The sequence below is a fragment of the Equus quagga genome, chromosome 9, assembly GCF_021613505.1.
Source record: "Equus quagga isolate Etosha38 chromosome 9, UCLA_HA_Equagga_1.0, whole genome shotgun sequence".
In the NCBI taxonomy this organism is placed as follows: domain Eukaryota; kingdom Metazoa; phylum Chordata; class Mammalia; order Perissodactyla; family Equidae; genus Equus; species Equus quagga.
In genome coordinates this window covers 113,068,490-113,088,775 of record NC_060275.1, presented here as the reverse complement: position 1 = coordinate 113,088,775, position 20,286 = coordinate 113,068,490, and positions in this window count along the sequence as shown.

Here is a 20,286-nt window from a genome sequence, read left to right as displayed (position 1 = left end):
TGTACCTAGCTCCTCACAGTGTCTGACACATGGTAGATGCTGAACAAATATTTGCTCAATGAATGAACATCCAGCATTGGTGAAGGTATTACAGTCAGACTCTCCTACACTTGCTGGTGAGATTGTACAAATTACCTCGAGGACAATTTAGTAATACAAATCAAACTTCATCACACAAATATAATAGTGAGATATAAAAAATAATCCAAGTGTTTGTCAAGACAATGGAGATAATTTATGTGTATTATACAATAATATGCTATGCAACCACCAAAAATGACGATGTTGGTCTAACGATGTTGGTTACTGATACAAAAAAATGTCCGTGACATACATTATGTGCATTATACCACAAGACGCTATGCAGCCATCAGAAAATACAATGTTCATCTACATTCACTGACACAAAAAAAAATGTCTATGACATGTTTAAACTAAAAAAACAGGATTCACGGTAGCATAAGTGGTGGTTAACTTTATGTGTCAACTTGACTGGGCCATGGGGTGCCCAGATACTTGGTCAGATATTGTTCTGGGTGATTCCGTGAGGGTGTTCTTTTTTTATGAGATTAACATTTAAATCAATAGACTGAGAGAAACAGATTAGGCTTCTAATGTGAGTCGGCCTCCACCCATCAGTCGAAGACCTGAATAGACTGGCCGTCCGCTAGGAAGAGAATTCTTTCTGCCTGACTGCCTTCAAACTGAGACATCGACTTTTCTCCAGCCTTCAGGCTCAAACTGAAACATCGGCTCTTCTTGAGTCTTGAGCCTGCCAGCCCTCAGACCGGAGCTACACGACTGGCCCTCCTGATTCCCACGCCTTCGGACTGACACTGGAACTAAACCATCAGCTCTCCTGGGGCTCCAGCTTGCCAGCTCACCCTGCAGATCTTAGGACTTGCCAAACTCCATAGTCATATAAGCCGATTCCTTATATTAAATCTATATGTGTACATATACAGATACATATACATCCTATTGGTTCTGTTTCTCTAGAGAACCCTGACTAATACAGCATGTCTAGAAGGATCTCATCTGTTAAAATATTACAACTATGTAGATTTCATTGTGGTGGATTGATTGCAGTATGTCCTCAGTTTGCTCATGCCTCCCTGTATCCACACACTCCTATGGTCCCTTTCACACTCACTCTGGGCTTAGCCATTGAACTTGATTTTTACCAGTGAGACAATAGCAAATGTGATATAAGCAAAGACTTGAAAAGTGTTTGTGTATTGGAACTTGCCTTTCTGCTGCTCTTGAAACCTGAGGCCACCGTGTGAACCAAACCAAGACAGGCTGCTGGAGCAAGGAGAAGCCACTGAAGAAAGGCCCTAGATGTCCCCCCTGTGCTCATCAAAGACAATCCACTAGCTGACTGCAGGCAAACAACAAGCCCCGGGGAGGTCACCTGAGACTTGCCTGTGCCAGCACTGCCCAGGTGAACCCAGCCCACGTTGCCAACCTGAAGAATAATGAGCTAAGTAAATGGTTAGTATTTCAAGCTATTAAGTTTGGGATGGTTTCTTATGAATAAATGATAACCAATACATTATAATAGAACAAAAAAGCCTAGCAGTCTATATCTTAAATTGTCAATAGCAGTAATCTCTACATAGAAATTAAGACTTTCGGTTCATTCTTCTTAGTACCTTTACACACGGTTTATAATAAACATGTATTATGTATGTGAGTCTAAAAAATAAAAACATTTTTACTTTGAATAACTAATTTTTTTAAAGTAATCTCTCCTTTCTTAGATCTCTTGCAGTCATTACTATTTGTGCAACTAATTCTCTGACTAACCATGAAGTGCTTTCATACCTTGAACTGATATTTAAGGTTCTCGTTGCTGCTTGACTTTGAGAGTAGAACACGCAGTGCTCCATATTTGCCTGTGTGTGTATCTCCCATAGTTATTAAACCTCTAACTGGCGTATAGCGTGGAGTCATGAATGATTTGCTCTACTATGATTTGAAATCACTATTTTATGTCAACGAGTAAGGCAGAGTAAGGAGTAGAACATCTGCAAGAAAAGGAGAGTCCCTGGCTATGACAATGTCCAAAATTAGTGAATTGCCTGAAAACCCAATACCAATGCGTTTGGTACCATTTGCATCTGCCCATGCCCTGTGTTAACAGCAGAGTTCCTTTGGTTACACCGCGAGTCCCTGCTTCAATTTCCAATTTCAGCTTGACTTGGATTGATTTAAGCAATACATATACATGTATACCAGCAAATTCAACATATCATGGAAATTTAGAATATAAATTTACAATTCTGTTAGAGAGCTAACCTAGGAAGAGAGTAGTTATTAAAGACTAGCAAAACAACATGGAAAAAATTACATAAGACAAAAGAGCTCAAATGTGAAAGAGATCATCCTCAATTAATACTCCGGGATTTGATTTTTAGACAATATGGCCAAGAAGCCAGAAACTAGCCACCTTCAACCAAGTTAAGAAAGAAACAGAAAGAAAGAGGGAGTTGTGCACCTTCCTTCGATTTTCCAAAAAGACTTCATGTAAAGTTTTAAGAGAGATGATACAGAACAAAATAGCAGACGATAAAAATGAGGCAAATACTAGAATGGAAACTGAGGCGAGAGTGCCACTGCCTTAACTTCAAGAGGGTCACCGGGCAGCTTTGAGGCGTGCTGTTCCGCTCCACAAAGCTAAGCAGCTCTGACAAGGATTTGAATACTGGGGTTCTAAAATCTCCCGACAGCACTAAAATGGGAGCTGGAGAGAAGAATGAGGAGCTATGTGACCAGAAGAATCTGAATCATTTAGGTAATTGGGCCAGCAGATGGCAAATACAGTTCATTCTGGAAGACTGTGAAATAATTAGTCTAGGAGAGAGAAGCTAATCTAGTAATAATGACCTTCCATTTACGTAGCATTATTTTTTACAAAGCACCTTTCGCCAAGAGGCTCCCATAATGCCTCTGTGAGGATCGTGTGCCGTGTGCTAAGATGTTAGCAGCAATGGAAGAAGCTCTCTTAGGGGAGAAGTGTCCTCTGAAGAACTGTGGCCCAGAAGAGAAGAAAGAATGCCCGAGGGAGAAGAAGGGCAGCCCCAAAGGGGCTCACCTAATAGAAATATCTTTTGGACACGCATTTGAGAGAATTCAACCCACAGAATGTCTGCTGGATTCTGAATCATGACTCATGAGGGATTAGAGTGTTATTTCCTTGGGGGAAGATTAAAATATGTATATATGTATGTATATACATATATATATGTACACTATATATATGCATATCCCCTTTGAAGATTTTTCTCTAAATAAAAGTTTCAAGAGTTTAGCTTTATCTTGCTAAAATGATAAAAATACACACAAAAATACCTTTCAATTGGCCAAATGAAACATTTCAAAGTTTTGTAAATAACTCCCAAGACTGAACAGGAGATTCAGTGAACAGTGGTCCCAGGGAGAGTGGAGAGGATGCAGTTCTTTAACTGGCTGCACCCCCTTCCCTCTTTCAGAAGTGAACTTTTCTCCTCTCTTCACCTCCTCTCCTCTCCCCTCCTCCTAAGCTCTTAGTCAAGCAGGGGGTGAGGGATGCAATTGTGATGGGACAGGATTAGACTTTCGTGCAGTGAAGAGCCAGCTATCCAGTCCTACTCCTAACCCCTCCACCCAGCCTCCTCCAGCAAACAAACCTGAGCCTCTGGGACATTTCGAGAGCTTGACTTTTCCATCCACCTAAAACACATTGATATCACCCACAGATCAAGTATGGCTTAGCATGAGTCAGGAGTGGATAGCCTGCCTGTGTGGGATGGTTGAGCAATCAGAAGCCCAGAGAGCAGAGAAGATGGAACAGGCTCTGAACAGCTTTGAAGGCACTTGAATTCCAAGTTCCAAAAGCTCAGCTGTTAAAAATGTAGTACATCTTGGGGCCAGCCCGGTGGCATGGTGGTTGAGTTCACACGCTCCACTGTGGTGGCCCAGGGTTGGCAGGTTTGAATCCCAGGCGCAGACCTACACACACAACTCATCAAGCCATGATGTGGCAGTGTCCCACGTACAAAAGATAGAGGAAGACTGTCACAGATGTTAGCTCAGAGCCAATCTTCCTCACAAAAAAAAAACAAACAAAAAACAAAGTACAGCATCTCTTGTTTATATAATCAGGGCAATTATTTACACTAACCATCTCTCCCAAGGGGAGTAGGTGGGAGAGAGTCGAGCTGAGTCTACGCGTCAGATTGCTGTAAGAATGAGGGAACACCTAGGTCTCCCAAGACCTGGAGGGAGACAGGAGTAACAGAGGCTCGGAGGAACTGGGACTCTTGCTTCCATCAGCTTGAGGGCCTTCCTGTTCTTAGAGGGTCAGATTCAAGTCAGACCTTGGCCCACCTCACAGTGAAGTTCCTGTGAAGAGATCATGAATCAGCGTTAGACTGATGACACTCTCAGTCTGCGTCATGTAGATTCCAGGGCCTTGTACTGCTCACTCCTGTAAGTCTTTTCTCAGTTCCAGTCAGGCGTTACAGCATTCAACTCCAGGCATCATATTTCAAGGGAGACATTGAGAAATAGATGTTTGATCAATGGAGTGACATGCCTGGTGAGCCCTCTGGAACCGGGTCATTTAAAGAGTAATTCACAGAATTGGAGATATTTGTTTTTTAAATTGGGGAACTTAAAATGTTTTAAAGAGCGGTCATGCATATGAGAGATTCAACTTCATCTGTTTATGTATCTCTGGATTAGTGCAGTCTAGTAGAAATATAATGTGAAGCATGTATAACTTTAAGTTTTGTAGTACCCACATTTTTAAAAGTAAAAAGAAACTGGGGCCGGCAGCGTCCCACATCCCACAACTAGAAGGACCTGCAACTAAAATATACAACTGTGTACAGGGGGATTTGGGGAGATAAAGCAGAAAAAAGAAAAAAACAAAGATTGGCAACAGTTGTTAGCTCAGGTGCCAATCCTTAAAAAAAAAAAAAAAGTAAAAAGAAACTAGTGAAATTAATTTTTATTGAGATATAATTGACATATAACCTTATATTAGTTTTGGGGCATAATATAATGATTCAAATTTGTATTTATTGTGAAATGATCACCACAGTAAGCTTAGTTAATATCCATCACCACAGATGGTTACAGGATTTTTTTCTTGTGATGAGAAGTTTTAAGATCTACTCTCTTAGCAACTTGCAGATATGCAACACTGTGTTATTAACTATAGTCGCCATGCTATATATTATACCCCATGACTTATTTATTTTATAACTAGAAATTTGTAGTGAAATGAATTTTAATAATGTACTTTATTAACTCAATACATCCAAAATATTATCATTAAAACATTTAATCAATATTTTTTAAATTATTGAGATATTTGTTTTTTTCTTATTAAGTCTTTGAAATCCACTGTGTATTTGACACAATTTACACCAGCCACATTTCAAGAGCTCACTGGCCACATGGTGGCTTCCATATTGATCAGAGCAGCTTCAAACCTAAATTATGCCATGATGCCCTAGGAAGAAATAACAGGGGGCCTGTCTTCAACGTCCTGTGTGACCTAAGGCCCTTCCTTCTTTAAGTCATTATATTTCCTCCTGAAGGTAATTTCTCAATTGGAAAAAATATTCCTTCACAGCTCTTATCTCTTTTCAACTAACGCTAACAAAGAACCACCTTTTCCCAGGTCCCTTTCTTCCTGGCATAGAGCACACCTTCCCTCTTGTGGTGAACGACCTTCATCTCCTTCTCTGCCCTGCCAGCTTCCACATCCTTCTCAGATTCTGAACAAACACGCCACCTCCAGGGCACATCTCACACCTAGCTCTCACTACAGAGCGCCCAGTACTGAATCGTGGTGGCACAATACCACAAACCACAGGCAGCGCCACAACACCCCTCAAGAGCTGCAAGCAAGCCAATCCAAGCAGGGGCGTTCCCACAGTGACGGTTCTGCCATAATACATTAGTGCCCTTTGAGTTTCTCACTTGTCTTGCATTTGTTCTTGCTGTTGATTTAACAAACACAGCTACAAAAACTATTATGAAAAGTATACCCCCCAAGACCTGTCTATCTTTATCTATTTCCAGGGGCCTAAAAAGTTTTTGTAGTGTAAATTTCTTCCAGAGAAGTCTCAGAATGTGTTCCCCAAGGAGTGCTCCAGCAGGAGAAATCCTAAGCTGCTGGTATCTGGAAAAAATCAACGTCCATGGTTGTTACACGTATTTGGAGTATCCTGGGAATTGCAGGCATGTGGCTCGTGGCCCCTCCGTACCTCCCCTTACAGATGGCAGTTATACAATACTTGATGCTGTAACAAGAAGCTCATAAATGGGGGCTCTTACCCCTCTCCTTCTCATCTGCCCCAAAAGAAAGTAGCCTCTGCCTCTCGCCAGGAGCATCCTCTCATGTTCTTAGTACCAGATGATGCCAGCAAGTAAAAGTTGCTAAATCTTGCTTTTAGAAAGAAAATAAGATGCACACGTTAGGTCTCAGCATGACTTCAGCAAAGTGCCAAGTTCAGTATTTTTTAAATATTCTCACCATAGGATCGGGAGAGAAAAAAAAAGCGTCAGAATAATCTGTGAATCCAAATACTTTTTAATTGTGATGTTGACTGTAGTTTTCATCTGCTGGCTTTGCTAAACCTCCACACACTAAGAAGGAATATGCATGCTAACAGGCATGACTCCTGAGAGCTGTCTCCACGGGCACTGGGAGTGGGGGACTGAGGAGTGCAGACACTTTTAAGACATTATTTAAGGTTCTCCTCAACTGTCCACACCACACATTGATTTCCTGTCACAGCTCCACGTCTGGAGGGCTGGTACTCTCCATTGATCCACAGAGAGCATTCTCAGTGCATCAAAGAGGTACAGAAGGTGAGACTCCAAGGGAAAGATGGAACCACGCTTTTAGGGCTGGACCCGGTTCAACAGTGTAAAAGTCACATCAAATATTAAACTGAACTCGAGATTTTTTTTTAGTGTCCTGAAATCTGTTGACATATGAGATTCAATGGATAACAAAAAAAGGAAAGAATTATTCCCTCTTCTAATGGAAAATTTTCCCCCGAAGGAATGGAAGAAGCTGTAGGACCTGATAAACTGAATTCTGCATTTATCTTTACGTGGAGGACTTTAGCCTGTAAACCACAAGTGTCTAGGCTGCAAAGTTCAATCAGTCAAGATAAGATGTTAATAGGTCAAGGTCACGAGTCAGTCCAAGGATAAGCTGGTTAGCTTTGCTCCATCGTCAAAAGCTGTCCTAGGAACCCTGCTAATGGAATCCATGCTGTTCTCAGAAGCAGGGAGTAGCTGACTTCATGGAGTCTATTACAGCAAAGGACACAACTGCTCCAGAGACAGAGCTCTCAATGACCCCTCCCAGGTCAGAATGCCAGCCGTCCACAGAAACACTATGTGCACCAGGAGGTGAAACTCAGGCTCACTGTATTAGTCAGTTCGAGCCGCCATGACAAAATACCACAGACCGGGTGGCTGACATGGAAGAAATTTGTTTCTCACAGTTCTGGAGGCTGAAAGTCTGAGATCAGGATGCCAGCATGCTCAGGTTCTGGTGACGGCTCTCTTCCTGGCTTGGAGATGGCTGCCTTCTCACGTGTATTGACTTGGCCTTTCCTTGGTGTGTGCACGTGGGGAGAGAGAGAGATCTCTGGTGTCTCTTCCTCTTCTTATAAAACTATCAATGTTATCAGATTAGGAGCCCCCCTTTCACCTGATTTAACTTTACCTCCTAAAAGTCCTATCTCCATACATGGACACAAGGGGGTTAGGGCTTCAATACATGAAATGGAGGTGGGGGCTACAATTCAGTTCATAGCACTTACCTTCCTTGCACAGCCTTCTTTCATCTCCCTAAGCATAGTCTTCACTAAAAAAAAAGGATGAAAGAGGATATCTTTCCTCTTTCGAATGAGACAGTTTAGACACCCCTGACCCAAACATTTTTATGGATATTAATAGTGTTGAACATGTAAATGAGTAATGAAAAGATAATCCACTCACACTCAAATGGATAACTAAGTCAACTTATGAAGGCTATGAAGACAGAAAGCAAAGTCAAAGAAAGACAATTAGAATCTGCAAATTTGAGTTTCCAATGTCACAACTTGCATAGTTCCTGGTACTAAATAGACCCTCAATGTTGAATGAAAAAATAGTTTCCAATAATGGAAGGAGATTAATATGAATTAAAATCAAAGCCAGAAATAGCTTCATTCATTAATGTTTATTCAAAGTTAAAGTTGACCCAAAATGACTTCCCTTTCAAAATCAGGTTTTCAAAATATAAAACTGTAGCATTTCAAACACAGATAATTACATTTCTTATCAAATGCACTGATTCTTATAAAATAATTCAGTTTAATATATATCCAGTTTAATTAAAATTTATAAGTGGTTGTGGACCAAACCAAGTGTATCTTAATTAAATCTGAACATGGCTCACAGATGTTCAGGTCGACCCCAATTTTAATAAAGGAGAAGCAAATATAATCATTAAAGACTTGGCTGAGTAATTTTGGTCAGGTAGAAAGCAAGATGAATGGGAGGCCAAGACGGTCCCTTCTACTCAAGGCTGGAAAGTAAATGATTCACTAGCTGGAACATACAGAAAGAGGGGGTGACCTGTCCAGCAAGCCACTGAAATGGAACTAGGGATCTAATGGATGAAAACTCAAGTCAACCATCAAGTAACAAACTTACGCCCAATAAAGAGGGAGAGGGCAGCTACTCTGACAGCTCACACATCTTGGAAGGTCCCAGTCACTTCTGCCACTGATCAAACTAATTGTAAATGGAGACGGAAGTGTCTCAGCAAGGCCAATGCTGGAGACTGAGGGCCCACCTGAATAAGGTTACCAGATAAAATACAGAGCGCCCAGTTAAATTAGAACTTCAGATAAACAATGAATAATTCTTGGCTGTAAGTATGTCTGATGCCATACAAGTCCTGTATTTTTTTTCCTTAAATTTGGAGCCCTCTGCATGAACTGTCCAGGCCTGTAACAAAAGGTTTGTCAAGGAGTTTCCTGTAATTCGAATATAAACCACAACATTTGTGGCGCAATCATCATTAAGGACCGCCAAAAGCCTGAAATGGTAACTGCGCCCCTGAATTACAGTGTTGCCAGCCCTTGGAGCAGGAGGGGAGACAACCTGCATTTTAACATTCGTGTCATTCCTATCCACCCAGCTGCGAGTCCTTCTTTTTAATGTGTCTCCCTCGGCACAGACCAGACTCGGAGGAATGCGTCAGTCAGAGGGAACTATGCCAGTCAGAAAATCGATCTAGAAACATTTATTTCAGGTCTCTTCTGTAAACAGAGCTGTGCTGTCGATCGCATAGGAAATGAAGCCCCACTGCATCTCCACACTCTGGGAGACACCCCTGGAGGGAGATGCGGCTTTTCCAAGATTTATCTGGGTCTTACTGGCAGAGTTAAGATTAGTGCTCTACTGTTATAAATTATCCTTCCACGACTTTTTCAGTACATCATAAAGTTTGTAAGTGCTACTGACGCTCAGAAAAAATATTAATCTCTTCCAATTTGGATGTTCAGCAAAGATTTAGATAGGTTAAGACATCGTTCATTCATTGCTTCATTCAACAATATTTATTCATTATCAACTCTGTGCCCAGCACTGTTGTGGATTCTGGGCCCGCAGACCAATGCCTGCTGGTAAGGAGACTGACAGATTCTCACCACATCTTTTCCTGCCTCTGCCGAGCATAGCCAGACTGCATTTCCCAGCCTGCCTTGCAGCTATGTGGCCACGTGACTGAGCACTAGCCAGTGGAATGTGGGCAGGAGTGATGTCGGGTGTTCCCAGGCCAGGTCCTTGATAGCCTTCAGTGTGAAAGTCTCCACTATCCCCCGCCCCTGTGTGCCAGCTGGAGGCAAAGGATCCAGCAGAGAAGTCCCAGCAGAGGAAGGAGGAGCCACAAAATGTACCTGGAAGGCTTGTGCACTAAAGGCTCACATGGAAACTGCCATTTGAAGAAAGAAAATAATCCTCTACTGTGTGAAGTCATTGACGTGTAGCAGTTGTTGCAGTAGTTAGAACACCATGATGTATGCCGTGGTGAGATTTATAAGGGAAGTCAGGTAATGGGCAAATACACAAACAAAGATGGCTATGATTACAAATTAATTACAACCTGAGAGTGGTCTTCAGCAACAGCCAGAGTGCAACAATCAAGAATAACTGAGATGCAGGGGCCTGCTTTGATATGTTTGGACTTGGCTAATAACAAGCCAATTATAACAAGGATGGCACGGGGAATAGCGAATGTGTACAGAGCATTCCCTCTGTGGCAGCCCTGGGATAAGCACTTTATGCACCTAATCTCATTTCCTCTCACAACAACGCTATGAGTTGGGGATTATTATTATCTTCACTTTACAGGCGAAGATAAGGATGCTTGGGGCCAGCACAGATTCTGATTGGCCAAAGCCTATGCTATACCAGTTGTTAAGTCTTTTTCATGTTGCCCTGGGTTGGGGATGAGTGATGGGGAGTATTTCAGGTAAAGCAGCGGCTCTCATTCAGGGCTGATTTGCCACCCAGAGACGTTTAACATGTCTGGAGATATTTTTAGTTGTCACAGCTTGGCGTGAGTGGATGTTACTAACATCTACTTGGCAGAAGCCAAGGACACTGACAAATGTTCTATAATGCACATGACAGACCTCCACAGCAAAGAATTATCCAACCCCAAATGTCAATAGTGCTAAGGTTGAGAAGTTCTGGAGGAGAGAAAAAAGTGTGTGCAATGCCCCTAAGGCGGGAGAACCCCAGTGCAGCTGGCGTTGAATGTACATTAGATGGAGTAGAGCAAGTTAGCAAGGTAGGTGGGGTGCCCAAGAGCCCCCTTGTAAGCTATGGTGAGAGCTGGGATTTCACTTCAAATGTAAAGGGGAGCAAAATGGGCTACTGATGACTGCTATAGAAAATAGAACGGAAGAGAGATCAGGAGTTAGAAAGTTGCTACTGTGGGCCAGGTGAGTCATTAAGGAGCTTGGAACAGGAGTGATGGCAGAGGTAGAGAAAAGCAAATGGATTGGAACTATACCTCAGAGATGGACATGGCAGGATTTCTCGATGGTTTGCAGGGGTTAGAGGGATGAGGAAGAGGGGGGAGGCAAGGACGATGCTCAAGACTCTGGCCTTGATGGGTGTCATTTACTGGTTGTGGAAAAGGGAGAGGAAAGTGGGAGGAGGACATGGTGATTCTGAGATGCCTGTGAACCAACAAACCGGATATATGAAGCCGATGGTGGGATGTGCAAGTCTCAGGTGCGTGTGAAATATTTGGCCTGGAGATTTACACGTGGGAGTCATAAAGACAAATCAAACCTTTCAGGGGTAGAGAGAGAAGGAAGACGAACATTGAGCCCTCAGGCCCTCAAATAGTTAGCAAACAAGGAGAAGCATGGGATAAGCAATGGAAAAGAGAGAGGAGAGGCCAGATGAGGAGAAAACCTGGAGTGTGATGTTCTGGACAGGAGAATGTCTTCCAGAAGACGAGTCATCACCTGTCCCGTTAGAGGGAGAAGCTGGATGAAATGGAGTGTGGAGGCCATTGGTGACCTTGAAGAGAGGCAGTTCAAAATAAAGGCAAGTGAAAGCCAGATTTGAAGGGGCTGAGAAAGGAAACAAATGGAGAAGTATGCGTAGACAATTCTTATGAGAATCAGGAATTTTTACTGTGAAATGGAGCAGAATAAGCGGGCAGGAAGTGGAGCAGCCAGGGTCAAGGAAGATTTAAGAGGGTCAGAAAAACCACTGCTTGTTTGTATGTGATGAAAAATGATCCAGCAGAGAGAAATTGGCCACGCCGGAGGAAGGGGAAGGAACGCGAAGGAGTTAAATCCTTGAGAAGACAGGAGAGGTGGTGGCCTCCAGAGAGCGTGGGACCAGCCGGAGGAGGGAGAGCGGAGAAGGGCTTCTTGGGTAGGTAGGTCTCTAGACTTGATGGTGCTAGATTTAGATGCTTCCATCTAATTTCTCCTATTTTCACTGCTAACTAACACCTAGCTGATGACGTGCGTGTGGAAGAGTTAGGAAGGAATTGGGGCTTGGAGATTCAAGAAGAAAAATTGAGACGTGAAATAGGTCTCCCAGAGAATGGAGAGAAAATATGCTAGGGGGAAAAAAATGCATTTGGTGGGCAGTGTTGAGAACTCACTGGAAGTCTGAGACCAGGAATTTGAAGTGAATTGAATCAGCCAAGTTGCCTGAAATTCTACAGCTACAACAACAGCTCACATACAGGCCTACACAAAGCAAGGGGTGCGTGTTTCCCAGCCCGGAGTGTGATGGAGTTTTTCCTGGAGTGGAGGATTCTCCAGTGCACACCCAGATCCTCCTTCAGGAAGAGGGAGTCAGTGCCCCAGCTGGCCGGAGCACTGCTCGCTGACGGCTCACGGCCCAGTACCCTCGTGGGACCTGCCCATGGCTGAAGGGAGCTGCTCCACACCCAGTCACCAACGGTCAGTACAGGGGGCAAAGGCCTCTTTACCTGGATGAAGAGACGCATAAGGAAAAGACATAGGTCAGTCTTTACCATCAATGGGAAGAGTCATGTCTTTTCAGAGAAGAGAAGGAGGCAAGTTAGCCATTTTTTTTAATAGCCTTTATTTTTTAGAGCAGTTTGAGGCTTACAGTAAAATTGAACAGAAAGTACAGAGAGTTCTCATTTACCCCCATGCCCTCCTCGACACACAGCCTCTTCCGTTATCAACATTCCCCGCTAGAGGGGTACATTTGCTACAATCGGTGAATCTACGTTGATGCATCATTATCACCCAAAGTCTAAGGTTTGCTTAGGGTTCATTCTTGATGTTGTACATTCTTTGGCTTTTGACAAACGTATAATGATTTGTATCCACCATTACAATATCATGCAGAATAATTTCACTGCCCTAAAAATCCTCTGTGAAGTCACCATTTTGAAAGGGTTCTTAAATTCATTTTCTAGGCTGCCATAACAAATTACCACAAACTTCATGGCTTAAAAACAATAGAAACCTATTCCCTCACAGTTCTGGAGCCCCAAAGTCCAAAATCAAGGTGTTGGGAGGGCCGTGCTCCCTGGGGAAGAATCTATTTCTGCTTCTTCAAGTGTCTGGTGGCTGCTGGCATTCCTCAGTGTTCCTCGGCCTGTGCGCAAACACATTCTCCTCCGTGTGTCTCTTATAAGCATATTTGTCATTGGATATAGGACCGATCCAGATAACCGGATAAATCATCTCAACAGTCTTAACTTAGTTACATCTGCAAAGACCCCTTTTCCAAACAAGGGCACATTCAGCAGATTCCAGAGATTCAGGCATGAACGTAACACTTGCGAGGCCACCTTTTAACCCACTGCAGTTTCTTAGCGGTTACTTCCTCTGAATAGGGTGTCGTGGGGACAGAAATATCTCTGACCTTCTCTGCCAAGTAGAGAAGAGGTGAGGATCCTGGACTCTGGGCATGAGAGAGATCGGAGGCCGTGCTGGGCTCCACTAAGGATGGAGCTGGGAGGGGAGGGCAGAGGTGGCTCAGAGGTGTCTGACTCTGACACCTTCAATACTTGAGAGTTAGATAACTCCCTCATAGTCATCCTTGTATGCCATTCTCAATGACTTGTGCTAAACCTAATTGTCCAAAAATAAGTGATCGACAAGCAAACCCAGAGCAGATGCAGCTGTTTTAGTAATTATGTGCCCAGCAATGTACCTGCACTGGAGCTGAGACAATGAAAGGAAAGGAAGGAATTTCTGGCTTTCATTGGGGCATGTCGACTGTCAGCGGGACAGACCCCTGCTATGCAGCAAAATGTCAGAATATTTTAAAACAGTATATGTCGATATCTACTCCCACTCCGGGGATACTCAGGTATATTTTCCTTGAGTTAATAAAATGGTGGATTAATTTTCTCTTGAAAATTCTTCTTGAAAGGTTATTGCTTGTAAAAGCATGGAATTACAATCGGCTCCCAACCAGTTTTCAATCAGATTCTTTTCCAAAGCACCACTGGGCACCAATTGTCTGGATCTGGGGTGCATTACGCCAGAGCAGCACCACAACAGGGCAGAATCTCCAGGTCAGCCCTCTTGGAGTCTAATTGGAAACGTTTTGAGATACGGCAACTTTGCAATGAAAAAAATAGTAAAGAATGTAGTTCCAGTAGTAATACTAAAACATCAAAACAGTAACATAGAAAAAGGCTGTGTTGTTAGTCTTCTGAATTTTCATTGAAGAGAGCCTGCTTTGAGGAGGGGGAGGGGAGAGAAGGAGGTAGAGACTCTGCAGGGGTTGCTCGGGCACCCCCAAGACCCCAGCAGTGGGTGCTACCTGTTCATTTCACATCCAGTTCCACCTCGGGAAAAGCTCAGGTCACCCCAACACAGGGTGACAACTGGCCTGCTGGCCACCCTTCTTAGCGAAGGGTGACAATGGGTTTGCTTGTCTTGTCCATGTTGGTTTTTTGATTTTGCTTTCGATTTTGGCTCACCAATATAGTTAAGAAAGAGAGAGAACAGGAAATGTTCTTGATGTTTCTGAGCAAAATTATAGAAAAAAGAGTGGGAGGAGGGTAAGGTAGGCAGGCCTGAGGATCTGAAGATGTTGTGAAAGGCAGAGACCGATGAGTGGGGCAACGCGAAATGGTTGGGAGGTGTGAGGGGAAGCCCGGAAGGCACTCTGCAGATTATAGAGCCCTTCACCTGCGTTCCAGGTCCCCACGCCCCAACTCCCACCACCCCGCCTTGGAAAGGTGTTCACTCTGATAGCCACTGGGGAAGAGGAGGGACTGGGCAAAGTGGCTCTGGCATATACAGGGAGTGAGTACCTCTGGAATTGCTGGGAAGGACCACATGACGGGGAGGTGGCTGGTGAGAGGTTGGCTCCATGTGAGGATGAGGCAAGGGGCTCTGCCGTCCCTAGAGCCACCATCCTCTGGCCTCCACCTTGCATTTGGGGGATGGAGGTGCTTGTGAGCATCCTGGGCCATCAAAAAGGGAGGCTGAACATGCAAGGCAATGCAGATGGGCTAAGCAAATCACAGGGTTCAGACTGACCTCTTCCTACACCTTCAGGTGACTTCAAAGGATGACCAATAGAAGGGCAAGGATCATGACTCCCAGCAGTGCCTATATGTGGGGTCACTCAAACGTTGACAGGAGAGTCTGTGTGGGCTGGTTCATCCAACACCTGGCTCGCAGGGACCTGGACAGAACTCGCTGGACTGGACTGACTCCCGTCTGTTCTCCCCATGTTCCCCTGACCCAGCCCATTGTTCCCTGAACCACAGACCTCTCTTTCTGCTCCTTTCCTCTCCAGTCCCCCAGCCTGCACCTCCACACAGCACTGACTTTGTGACAGCAGGGTGACAAGATGGTCTGGCCCTTTCTCCATTTCCCCCAAATCTGTATTTTTATAGTATAAACAGTATAAATCTACACATTGGAACTTATTTAGCTTTTGATAGTCGACGACAAGTCATTGAATTTCAAACACCTTTTTCTCTTTCAGAAGGGCTAATTCTTGCAAATCAATGGCCTTGAATCTCGAGAGCATTGTCTTTTCATAAATTCTGGAAGCCACCTAAGAAACTGAAGTAGAAAGATGTGATGTCTCCATCATCTGCACTGTTCACTGTGCACGACCTTGACGGGAGAAGAATGTGGAAGGCCCCTCTCCATGGAAGCCTGAGAACAAGGAAAAGTAGGTGTGAAAAGCACCGAAATGTGTATGTTTGGTGGTATATTATGCTGGCTAATAAATCAAAATATTTTCCCACAATAGCAGTTGAATAACTACTGCAAAAAGTATCTTATTTGCTTCTCAAACAGTGGGTGCCAGTGCGTGTACATGTACATGTGTATTTGCCTAAAATACAGGGGGACACTGCTTTTGAATAGGAGATGGCTGGGCAGCGGGATTCTGATTAATTTATGGATTTCTGAATTATTCAAATGTTCTGCCCTGAACGTATACTGTGATTACTGTTAGAAAGAAATAATAAATGTACTTTTTTAAAAGAATGAACAATAAAAGTAAAGTAAAATCGTTAAAATAAAGCCTTTGATTGTGTTGAGTGTTTTTAAATGACACTGTGTCACAACTGAGGAAATTGGTGCAAAGGGACATGCCTGTAAGTGTAGAGGGTCGGAGACAAGCCAAGTCTTCACCCCTCTTATCCTGTTGTCTCCAGGGATCAGGGCACATGGCAAAGAGCACCTGGCACTTCTAGATCTCTCTGGCTCTTTCCAGTCAAAGAGTTGATTCTTGCGGACATTCGTCAGGCCAGGGCTTTTGCATCCTCCCCTTCTCTAAGCTCCAGTTCCAGAGGATAGGAGGTTTCCAGAATCAAGACACTTTGAGAATCTTACTCTATTGTCAGAGGCCCAGAGTGTCCTCCTACATGTAAGTGCGAACATACGATTCCAGAAAATCTGCTCACCTCAACTCACCCTACAGAGGAGATGGGGCCACTTCGCCTTGGCGGAGTCTCAGAGCTGGATTCATTCTGAACCCCACCCCAGTCTGAGAACTGCCTGGTGTGGTAGCTGAAGAGGGGCCCCCTGAGATGTCCATGTACCAGTCCCCAGGCCATGTGAATGTGTCCCTCGATATGTCAAAAGAACACTGCTGATGTGATCAAGGATCACATCAAGGGGATCAAGGGGAGATTACCCTGGACCATCCAGATGGGCGCAAATTTGCAAGTAGATCGGAATGTTGCAGTCAAGCAATGAGCAGCCTTAGAAGCTGGAAGAGCCAAGGAATAGATTCTCCCCTGGAGCCCCCAGGCGTAACCAGTCCTGTCAACACCTTGATTTCAGCCCAGGGAGACCCATTTCGGATTTCTGTAACCCCCAGAACTGTAACAGAATAAGTGTGTGTTGTTTTAAACCACTAAGTTTGTGGTCACTTGCTACAGAAGCCAAAGGGAAAAAATTAAAGCCAGAGGGAGGTCCCTCCTTTCCATGGCCCCTGTCCTAATGGGATGATGGCGAGTCTTCAAGGAGTCTTGCCTGTTACAAGGCTGCCGGGTTGCCTGGGGTTCACTCATGCTGCACAGTCAGCACAGGAGCCTGCAGGGACAGGATCAACACAGCAGGCTGACAAAGAGCCCCGACCCCGTCTGCCTTTGACTCACTTGCTTCTGGGGCCGGAATCTTAACGCTTCATCATTATAAAGAAGTCAGTGTAAGTTCTGTTGGTGACAAGAATCAGCAATTCATGCTACTATCTTCTTGATCAGAGGCAGCAGACTGAAATTCAAAAGGCAGCTGAGTAAGAAGGCAGCACAGAAGCCTGGCAGGTCCAGCGTAGATGTCACAGGCGCCAGTTCCAGCCCCGGCTGTCTTAACGACCCGTCCAGTGTCCTGAAGAGCATCCTTTAAATCGTTTGCATTTCCAGCTCTTCATCTATAAGATCGGGATTAATCATACCTTCTCTCCAAGGATGCTGTGAAATCCGTTAAATTAAGTCGGTGTTAATTTTCACACTGCTATTAGCCAATGACTTGAGCACAGCCTCATAGACGAGGATTTTAAACACCTTTGAGCCAGGTGAGAGAGCTGTACCATTGTTGCATATTTCCTGAAACAGGCGTATTTGACGCATAGCCTGGCAATGGAGCAGAAGATGGGAAAGCAAGACTGCTCTGGAAAAGAGAGAATCTATCATCACTGGTTAGTCACCTATCTCCCAGGAATACTCTGCTACAATGTTTCCAAGATGTTTAGCTCCAAGAACATTTCTTCAAAGTGAAATGCAGGTAGAGGCCCAACGTGTAAAACTGGCCAATGTGGCATTATTCGGATCCACATGGGGAACAGATCTCAAGGCCAGGCCAGCTCCCCTGTGGCTGCCCCAGACTCTCCGGAAAACCTTCACACAGAAAACCTCAGGGGAGCTCAATTCCAAAACCAATGCCCCATTCTGTCCTCATGTGAGCCAGTGGTCCCATCCGCTCTAGAATATTTTCAATGAAAACCAGGACCTTTGACACGAAGAAAAGAGGCCCAAAATTATTGTCTCTTCGGGCAAATATCAGATTAGTACCAGAGCGTGAATTATGGGGCAGACGGGAACTACAAGGATCCTATAAATCAGCCCCTTGTTTCACATGGCCCCCGTCACCTGACTTGCAGCCCGTGCTATTTATATGAAACCACATGGCCTCTCACACCTTCTCATACTGTGTCAGGTTTCCTCTCTCCACATCTCTGATTTGCCGCTCTAGGAGTTAACCCCTTCTGGCCTCCTCTCCATTCTTCTTTCATAACCAGCTTCATATAGCTATATATGCCTAAGAAATCTCTCTCCTAGATGGGCCTTCCTTTCAGCTTCCAATAATTACAGGCTAGTAGAAAATAAATGTTCATATATGCCAAATGCAATCCCATTAGTTAATAAAGGAAAGGCCAGAGAAAGAGAAAAGGAAATCTGAAAAATAGCACAACTTACAACACAATAAATGCCGGGGGTGCATACACAAATAGCTTTCAATCAGTGCAGATGTTAAGAGTGGGGTTTTGAGTGCTTTCTGGGGTCCTGACATCTCATCATAGGTCCTGTTGTTTCCATGCCCTGGACGCCCTGATGCCAGGTAACCCTTTGCCCATTACAACTCCCAGGCCTGCCCCTCACTGCCACCCAGTTCTATCACCGTGACATGGCTCCTGCTTGGCAGCAGACAGACACTAAGGTGTGGAAAGGGATGTTAAAGGCAGAAAGCCCCTACCTGGGAAGGTAAAGGCACAGGCTATTTACTCAGAGCTGGCTATAGTGAGGAGTCGGCCACTGTCGCCTGTGTTTTGGCAGAGACTCAAAGGCAGGTGGAGGAGTAGGGGAGCTTCATCATGGAAAAAGGGGAGGCTCAGACATGCCCTGATGGAGGGTGTGGTCCTGGGGAGGCTGGAGGCGGGCTGGCTAGAAGCAGGATGTCCTGTGTGATTCGTCAGTGTGCACATTTGGCTTCCTCTAGTTGGTCTTACACTGGAAGTGGGGACAAAAATTAGGGAAGCTGTCAGTTATTAACGTGGGGCCAATCATTACATGGGTTGTTGCTTAGCTTCCAGGATTGTTACTAGAGACAGTGGTCTGACTTCCTACAAGTCTGACCTACAGCAGTCAGGCTGGCTTCCTGAGCTGGCTATGGCAATAATGGGTTGGTGTCCTGGGCTGGTTGCTACAGGCCGTGGGTCAGAGTTGTATTTTTATATATGGTCTGGCCATTTCCACTTGTATATTCAGTCTCCCAGGCAAGTAAACCAAGCAGCCATCGTTCACTCTATCCTCATCAACCTCCAGTGGACAGGGGAGTGCAGTGGGCTGAATGGTGGTCCCCAAACAGGTATGCCCACGACCTCAACCCCATTACCTGTGATGTGACCTCTTTTAGAAAAAGAATCTTTGCAGGTATGATTAAGCTAAGGATCTGGAGATAAGATCGTCCTGGATTACCCCTTGAGCCTTTAACTTAACGACAGTGTCCTTAAAGGAGACAGAAGCGGAGTTGACCAGGAGAGGAGGAAAAGGCCCTGTGAAGATGGAGGCAGAGATGGAGGTGATGCGGCCACAAGCCAGGGAACACCTGGAGCCCCCAGAAGCTGGAAGAGGCAGGACGGATCCTCCCTTCAGAGGGCATGGCCTTGCTGACTCCTTGACTTTGGACGTCTGGCCTCCAGAACTGCGAAAGAATAAATTCGTTGTTTCAGGCGGCCAGGTTTGTGGTAGTTTGTTAAGGCAGCCTAACACAGGGGCTCCTGTATGCATGGGCATCAACCCTCTTCCTCCAGCCCTGCTTTTCTGAGGGGGAGAGACATAGGAAAAAGGACATTTCCTATACCCAGTTCAAATAAATAAAATATTCAAAAGAAAATTGAAAATTTCAAAATTTTGGTATTTCAGAGTAACTTTGTATTTCATAACATGGATATAAATATTCAGACTTATTTTTGTTTCCTTCCAGATGTTTGGCCTTTTATAGATATAGACGTCCTTTGGTATGTGATCACCATTCCCTTGAGAGTGTACCTGTGGCTATTTACTTAAATAGACACAGCAGCTAATATCAGTTATATGTAGGTGATTAAGAATAAATACAGCAGAAGAGCTTGTTTATAGCACTGGGATAACATGCATGACAGGGCCACACACAAGCTTGTAACCTGAGAAACTGTAACTGATTTTGGCATGTTTAGGATTTGGCAAATTACCATCTCCACGCGTCTCTGTCCCCTCTTTCTCATCTCTTGGCCTCTTTTACC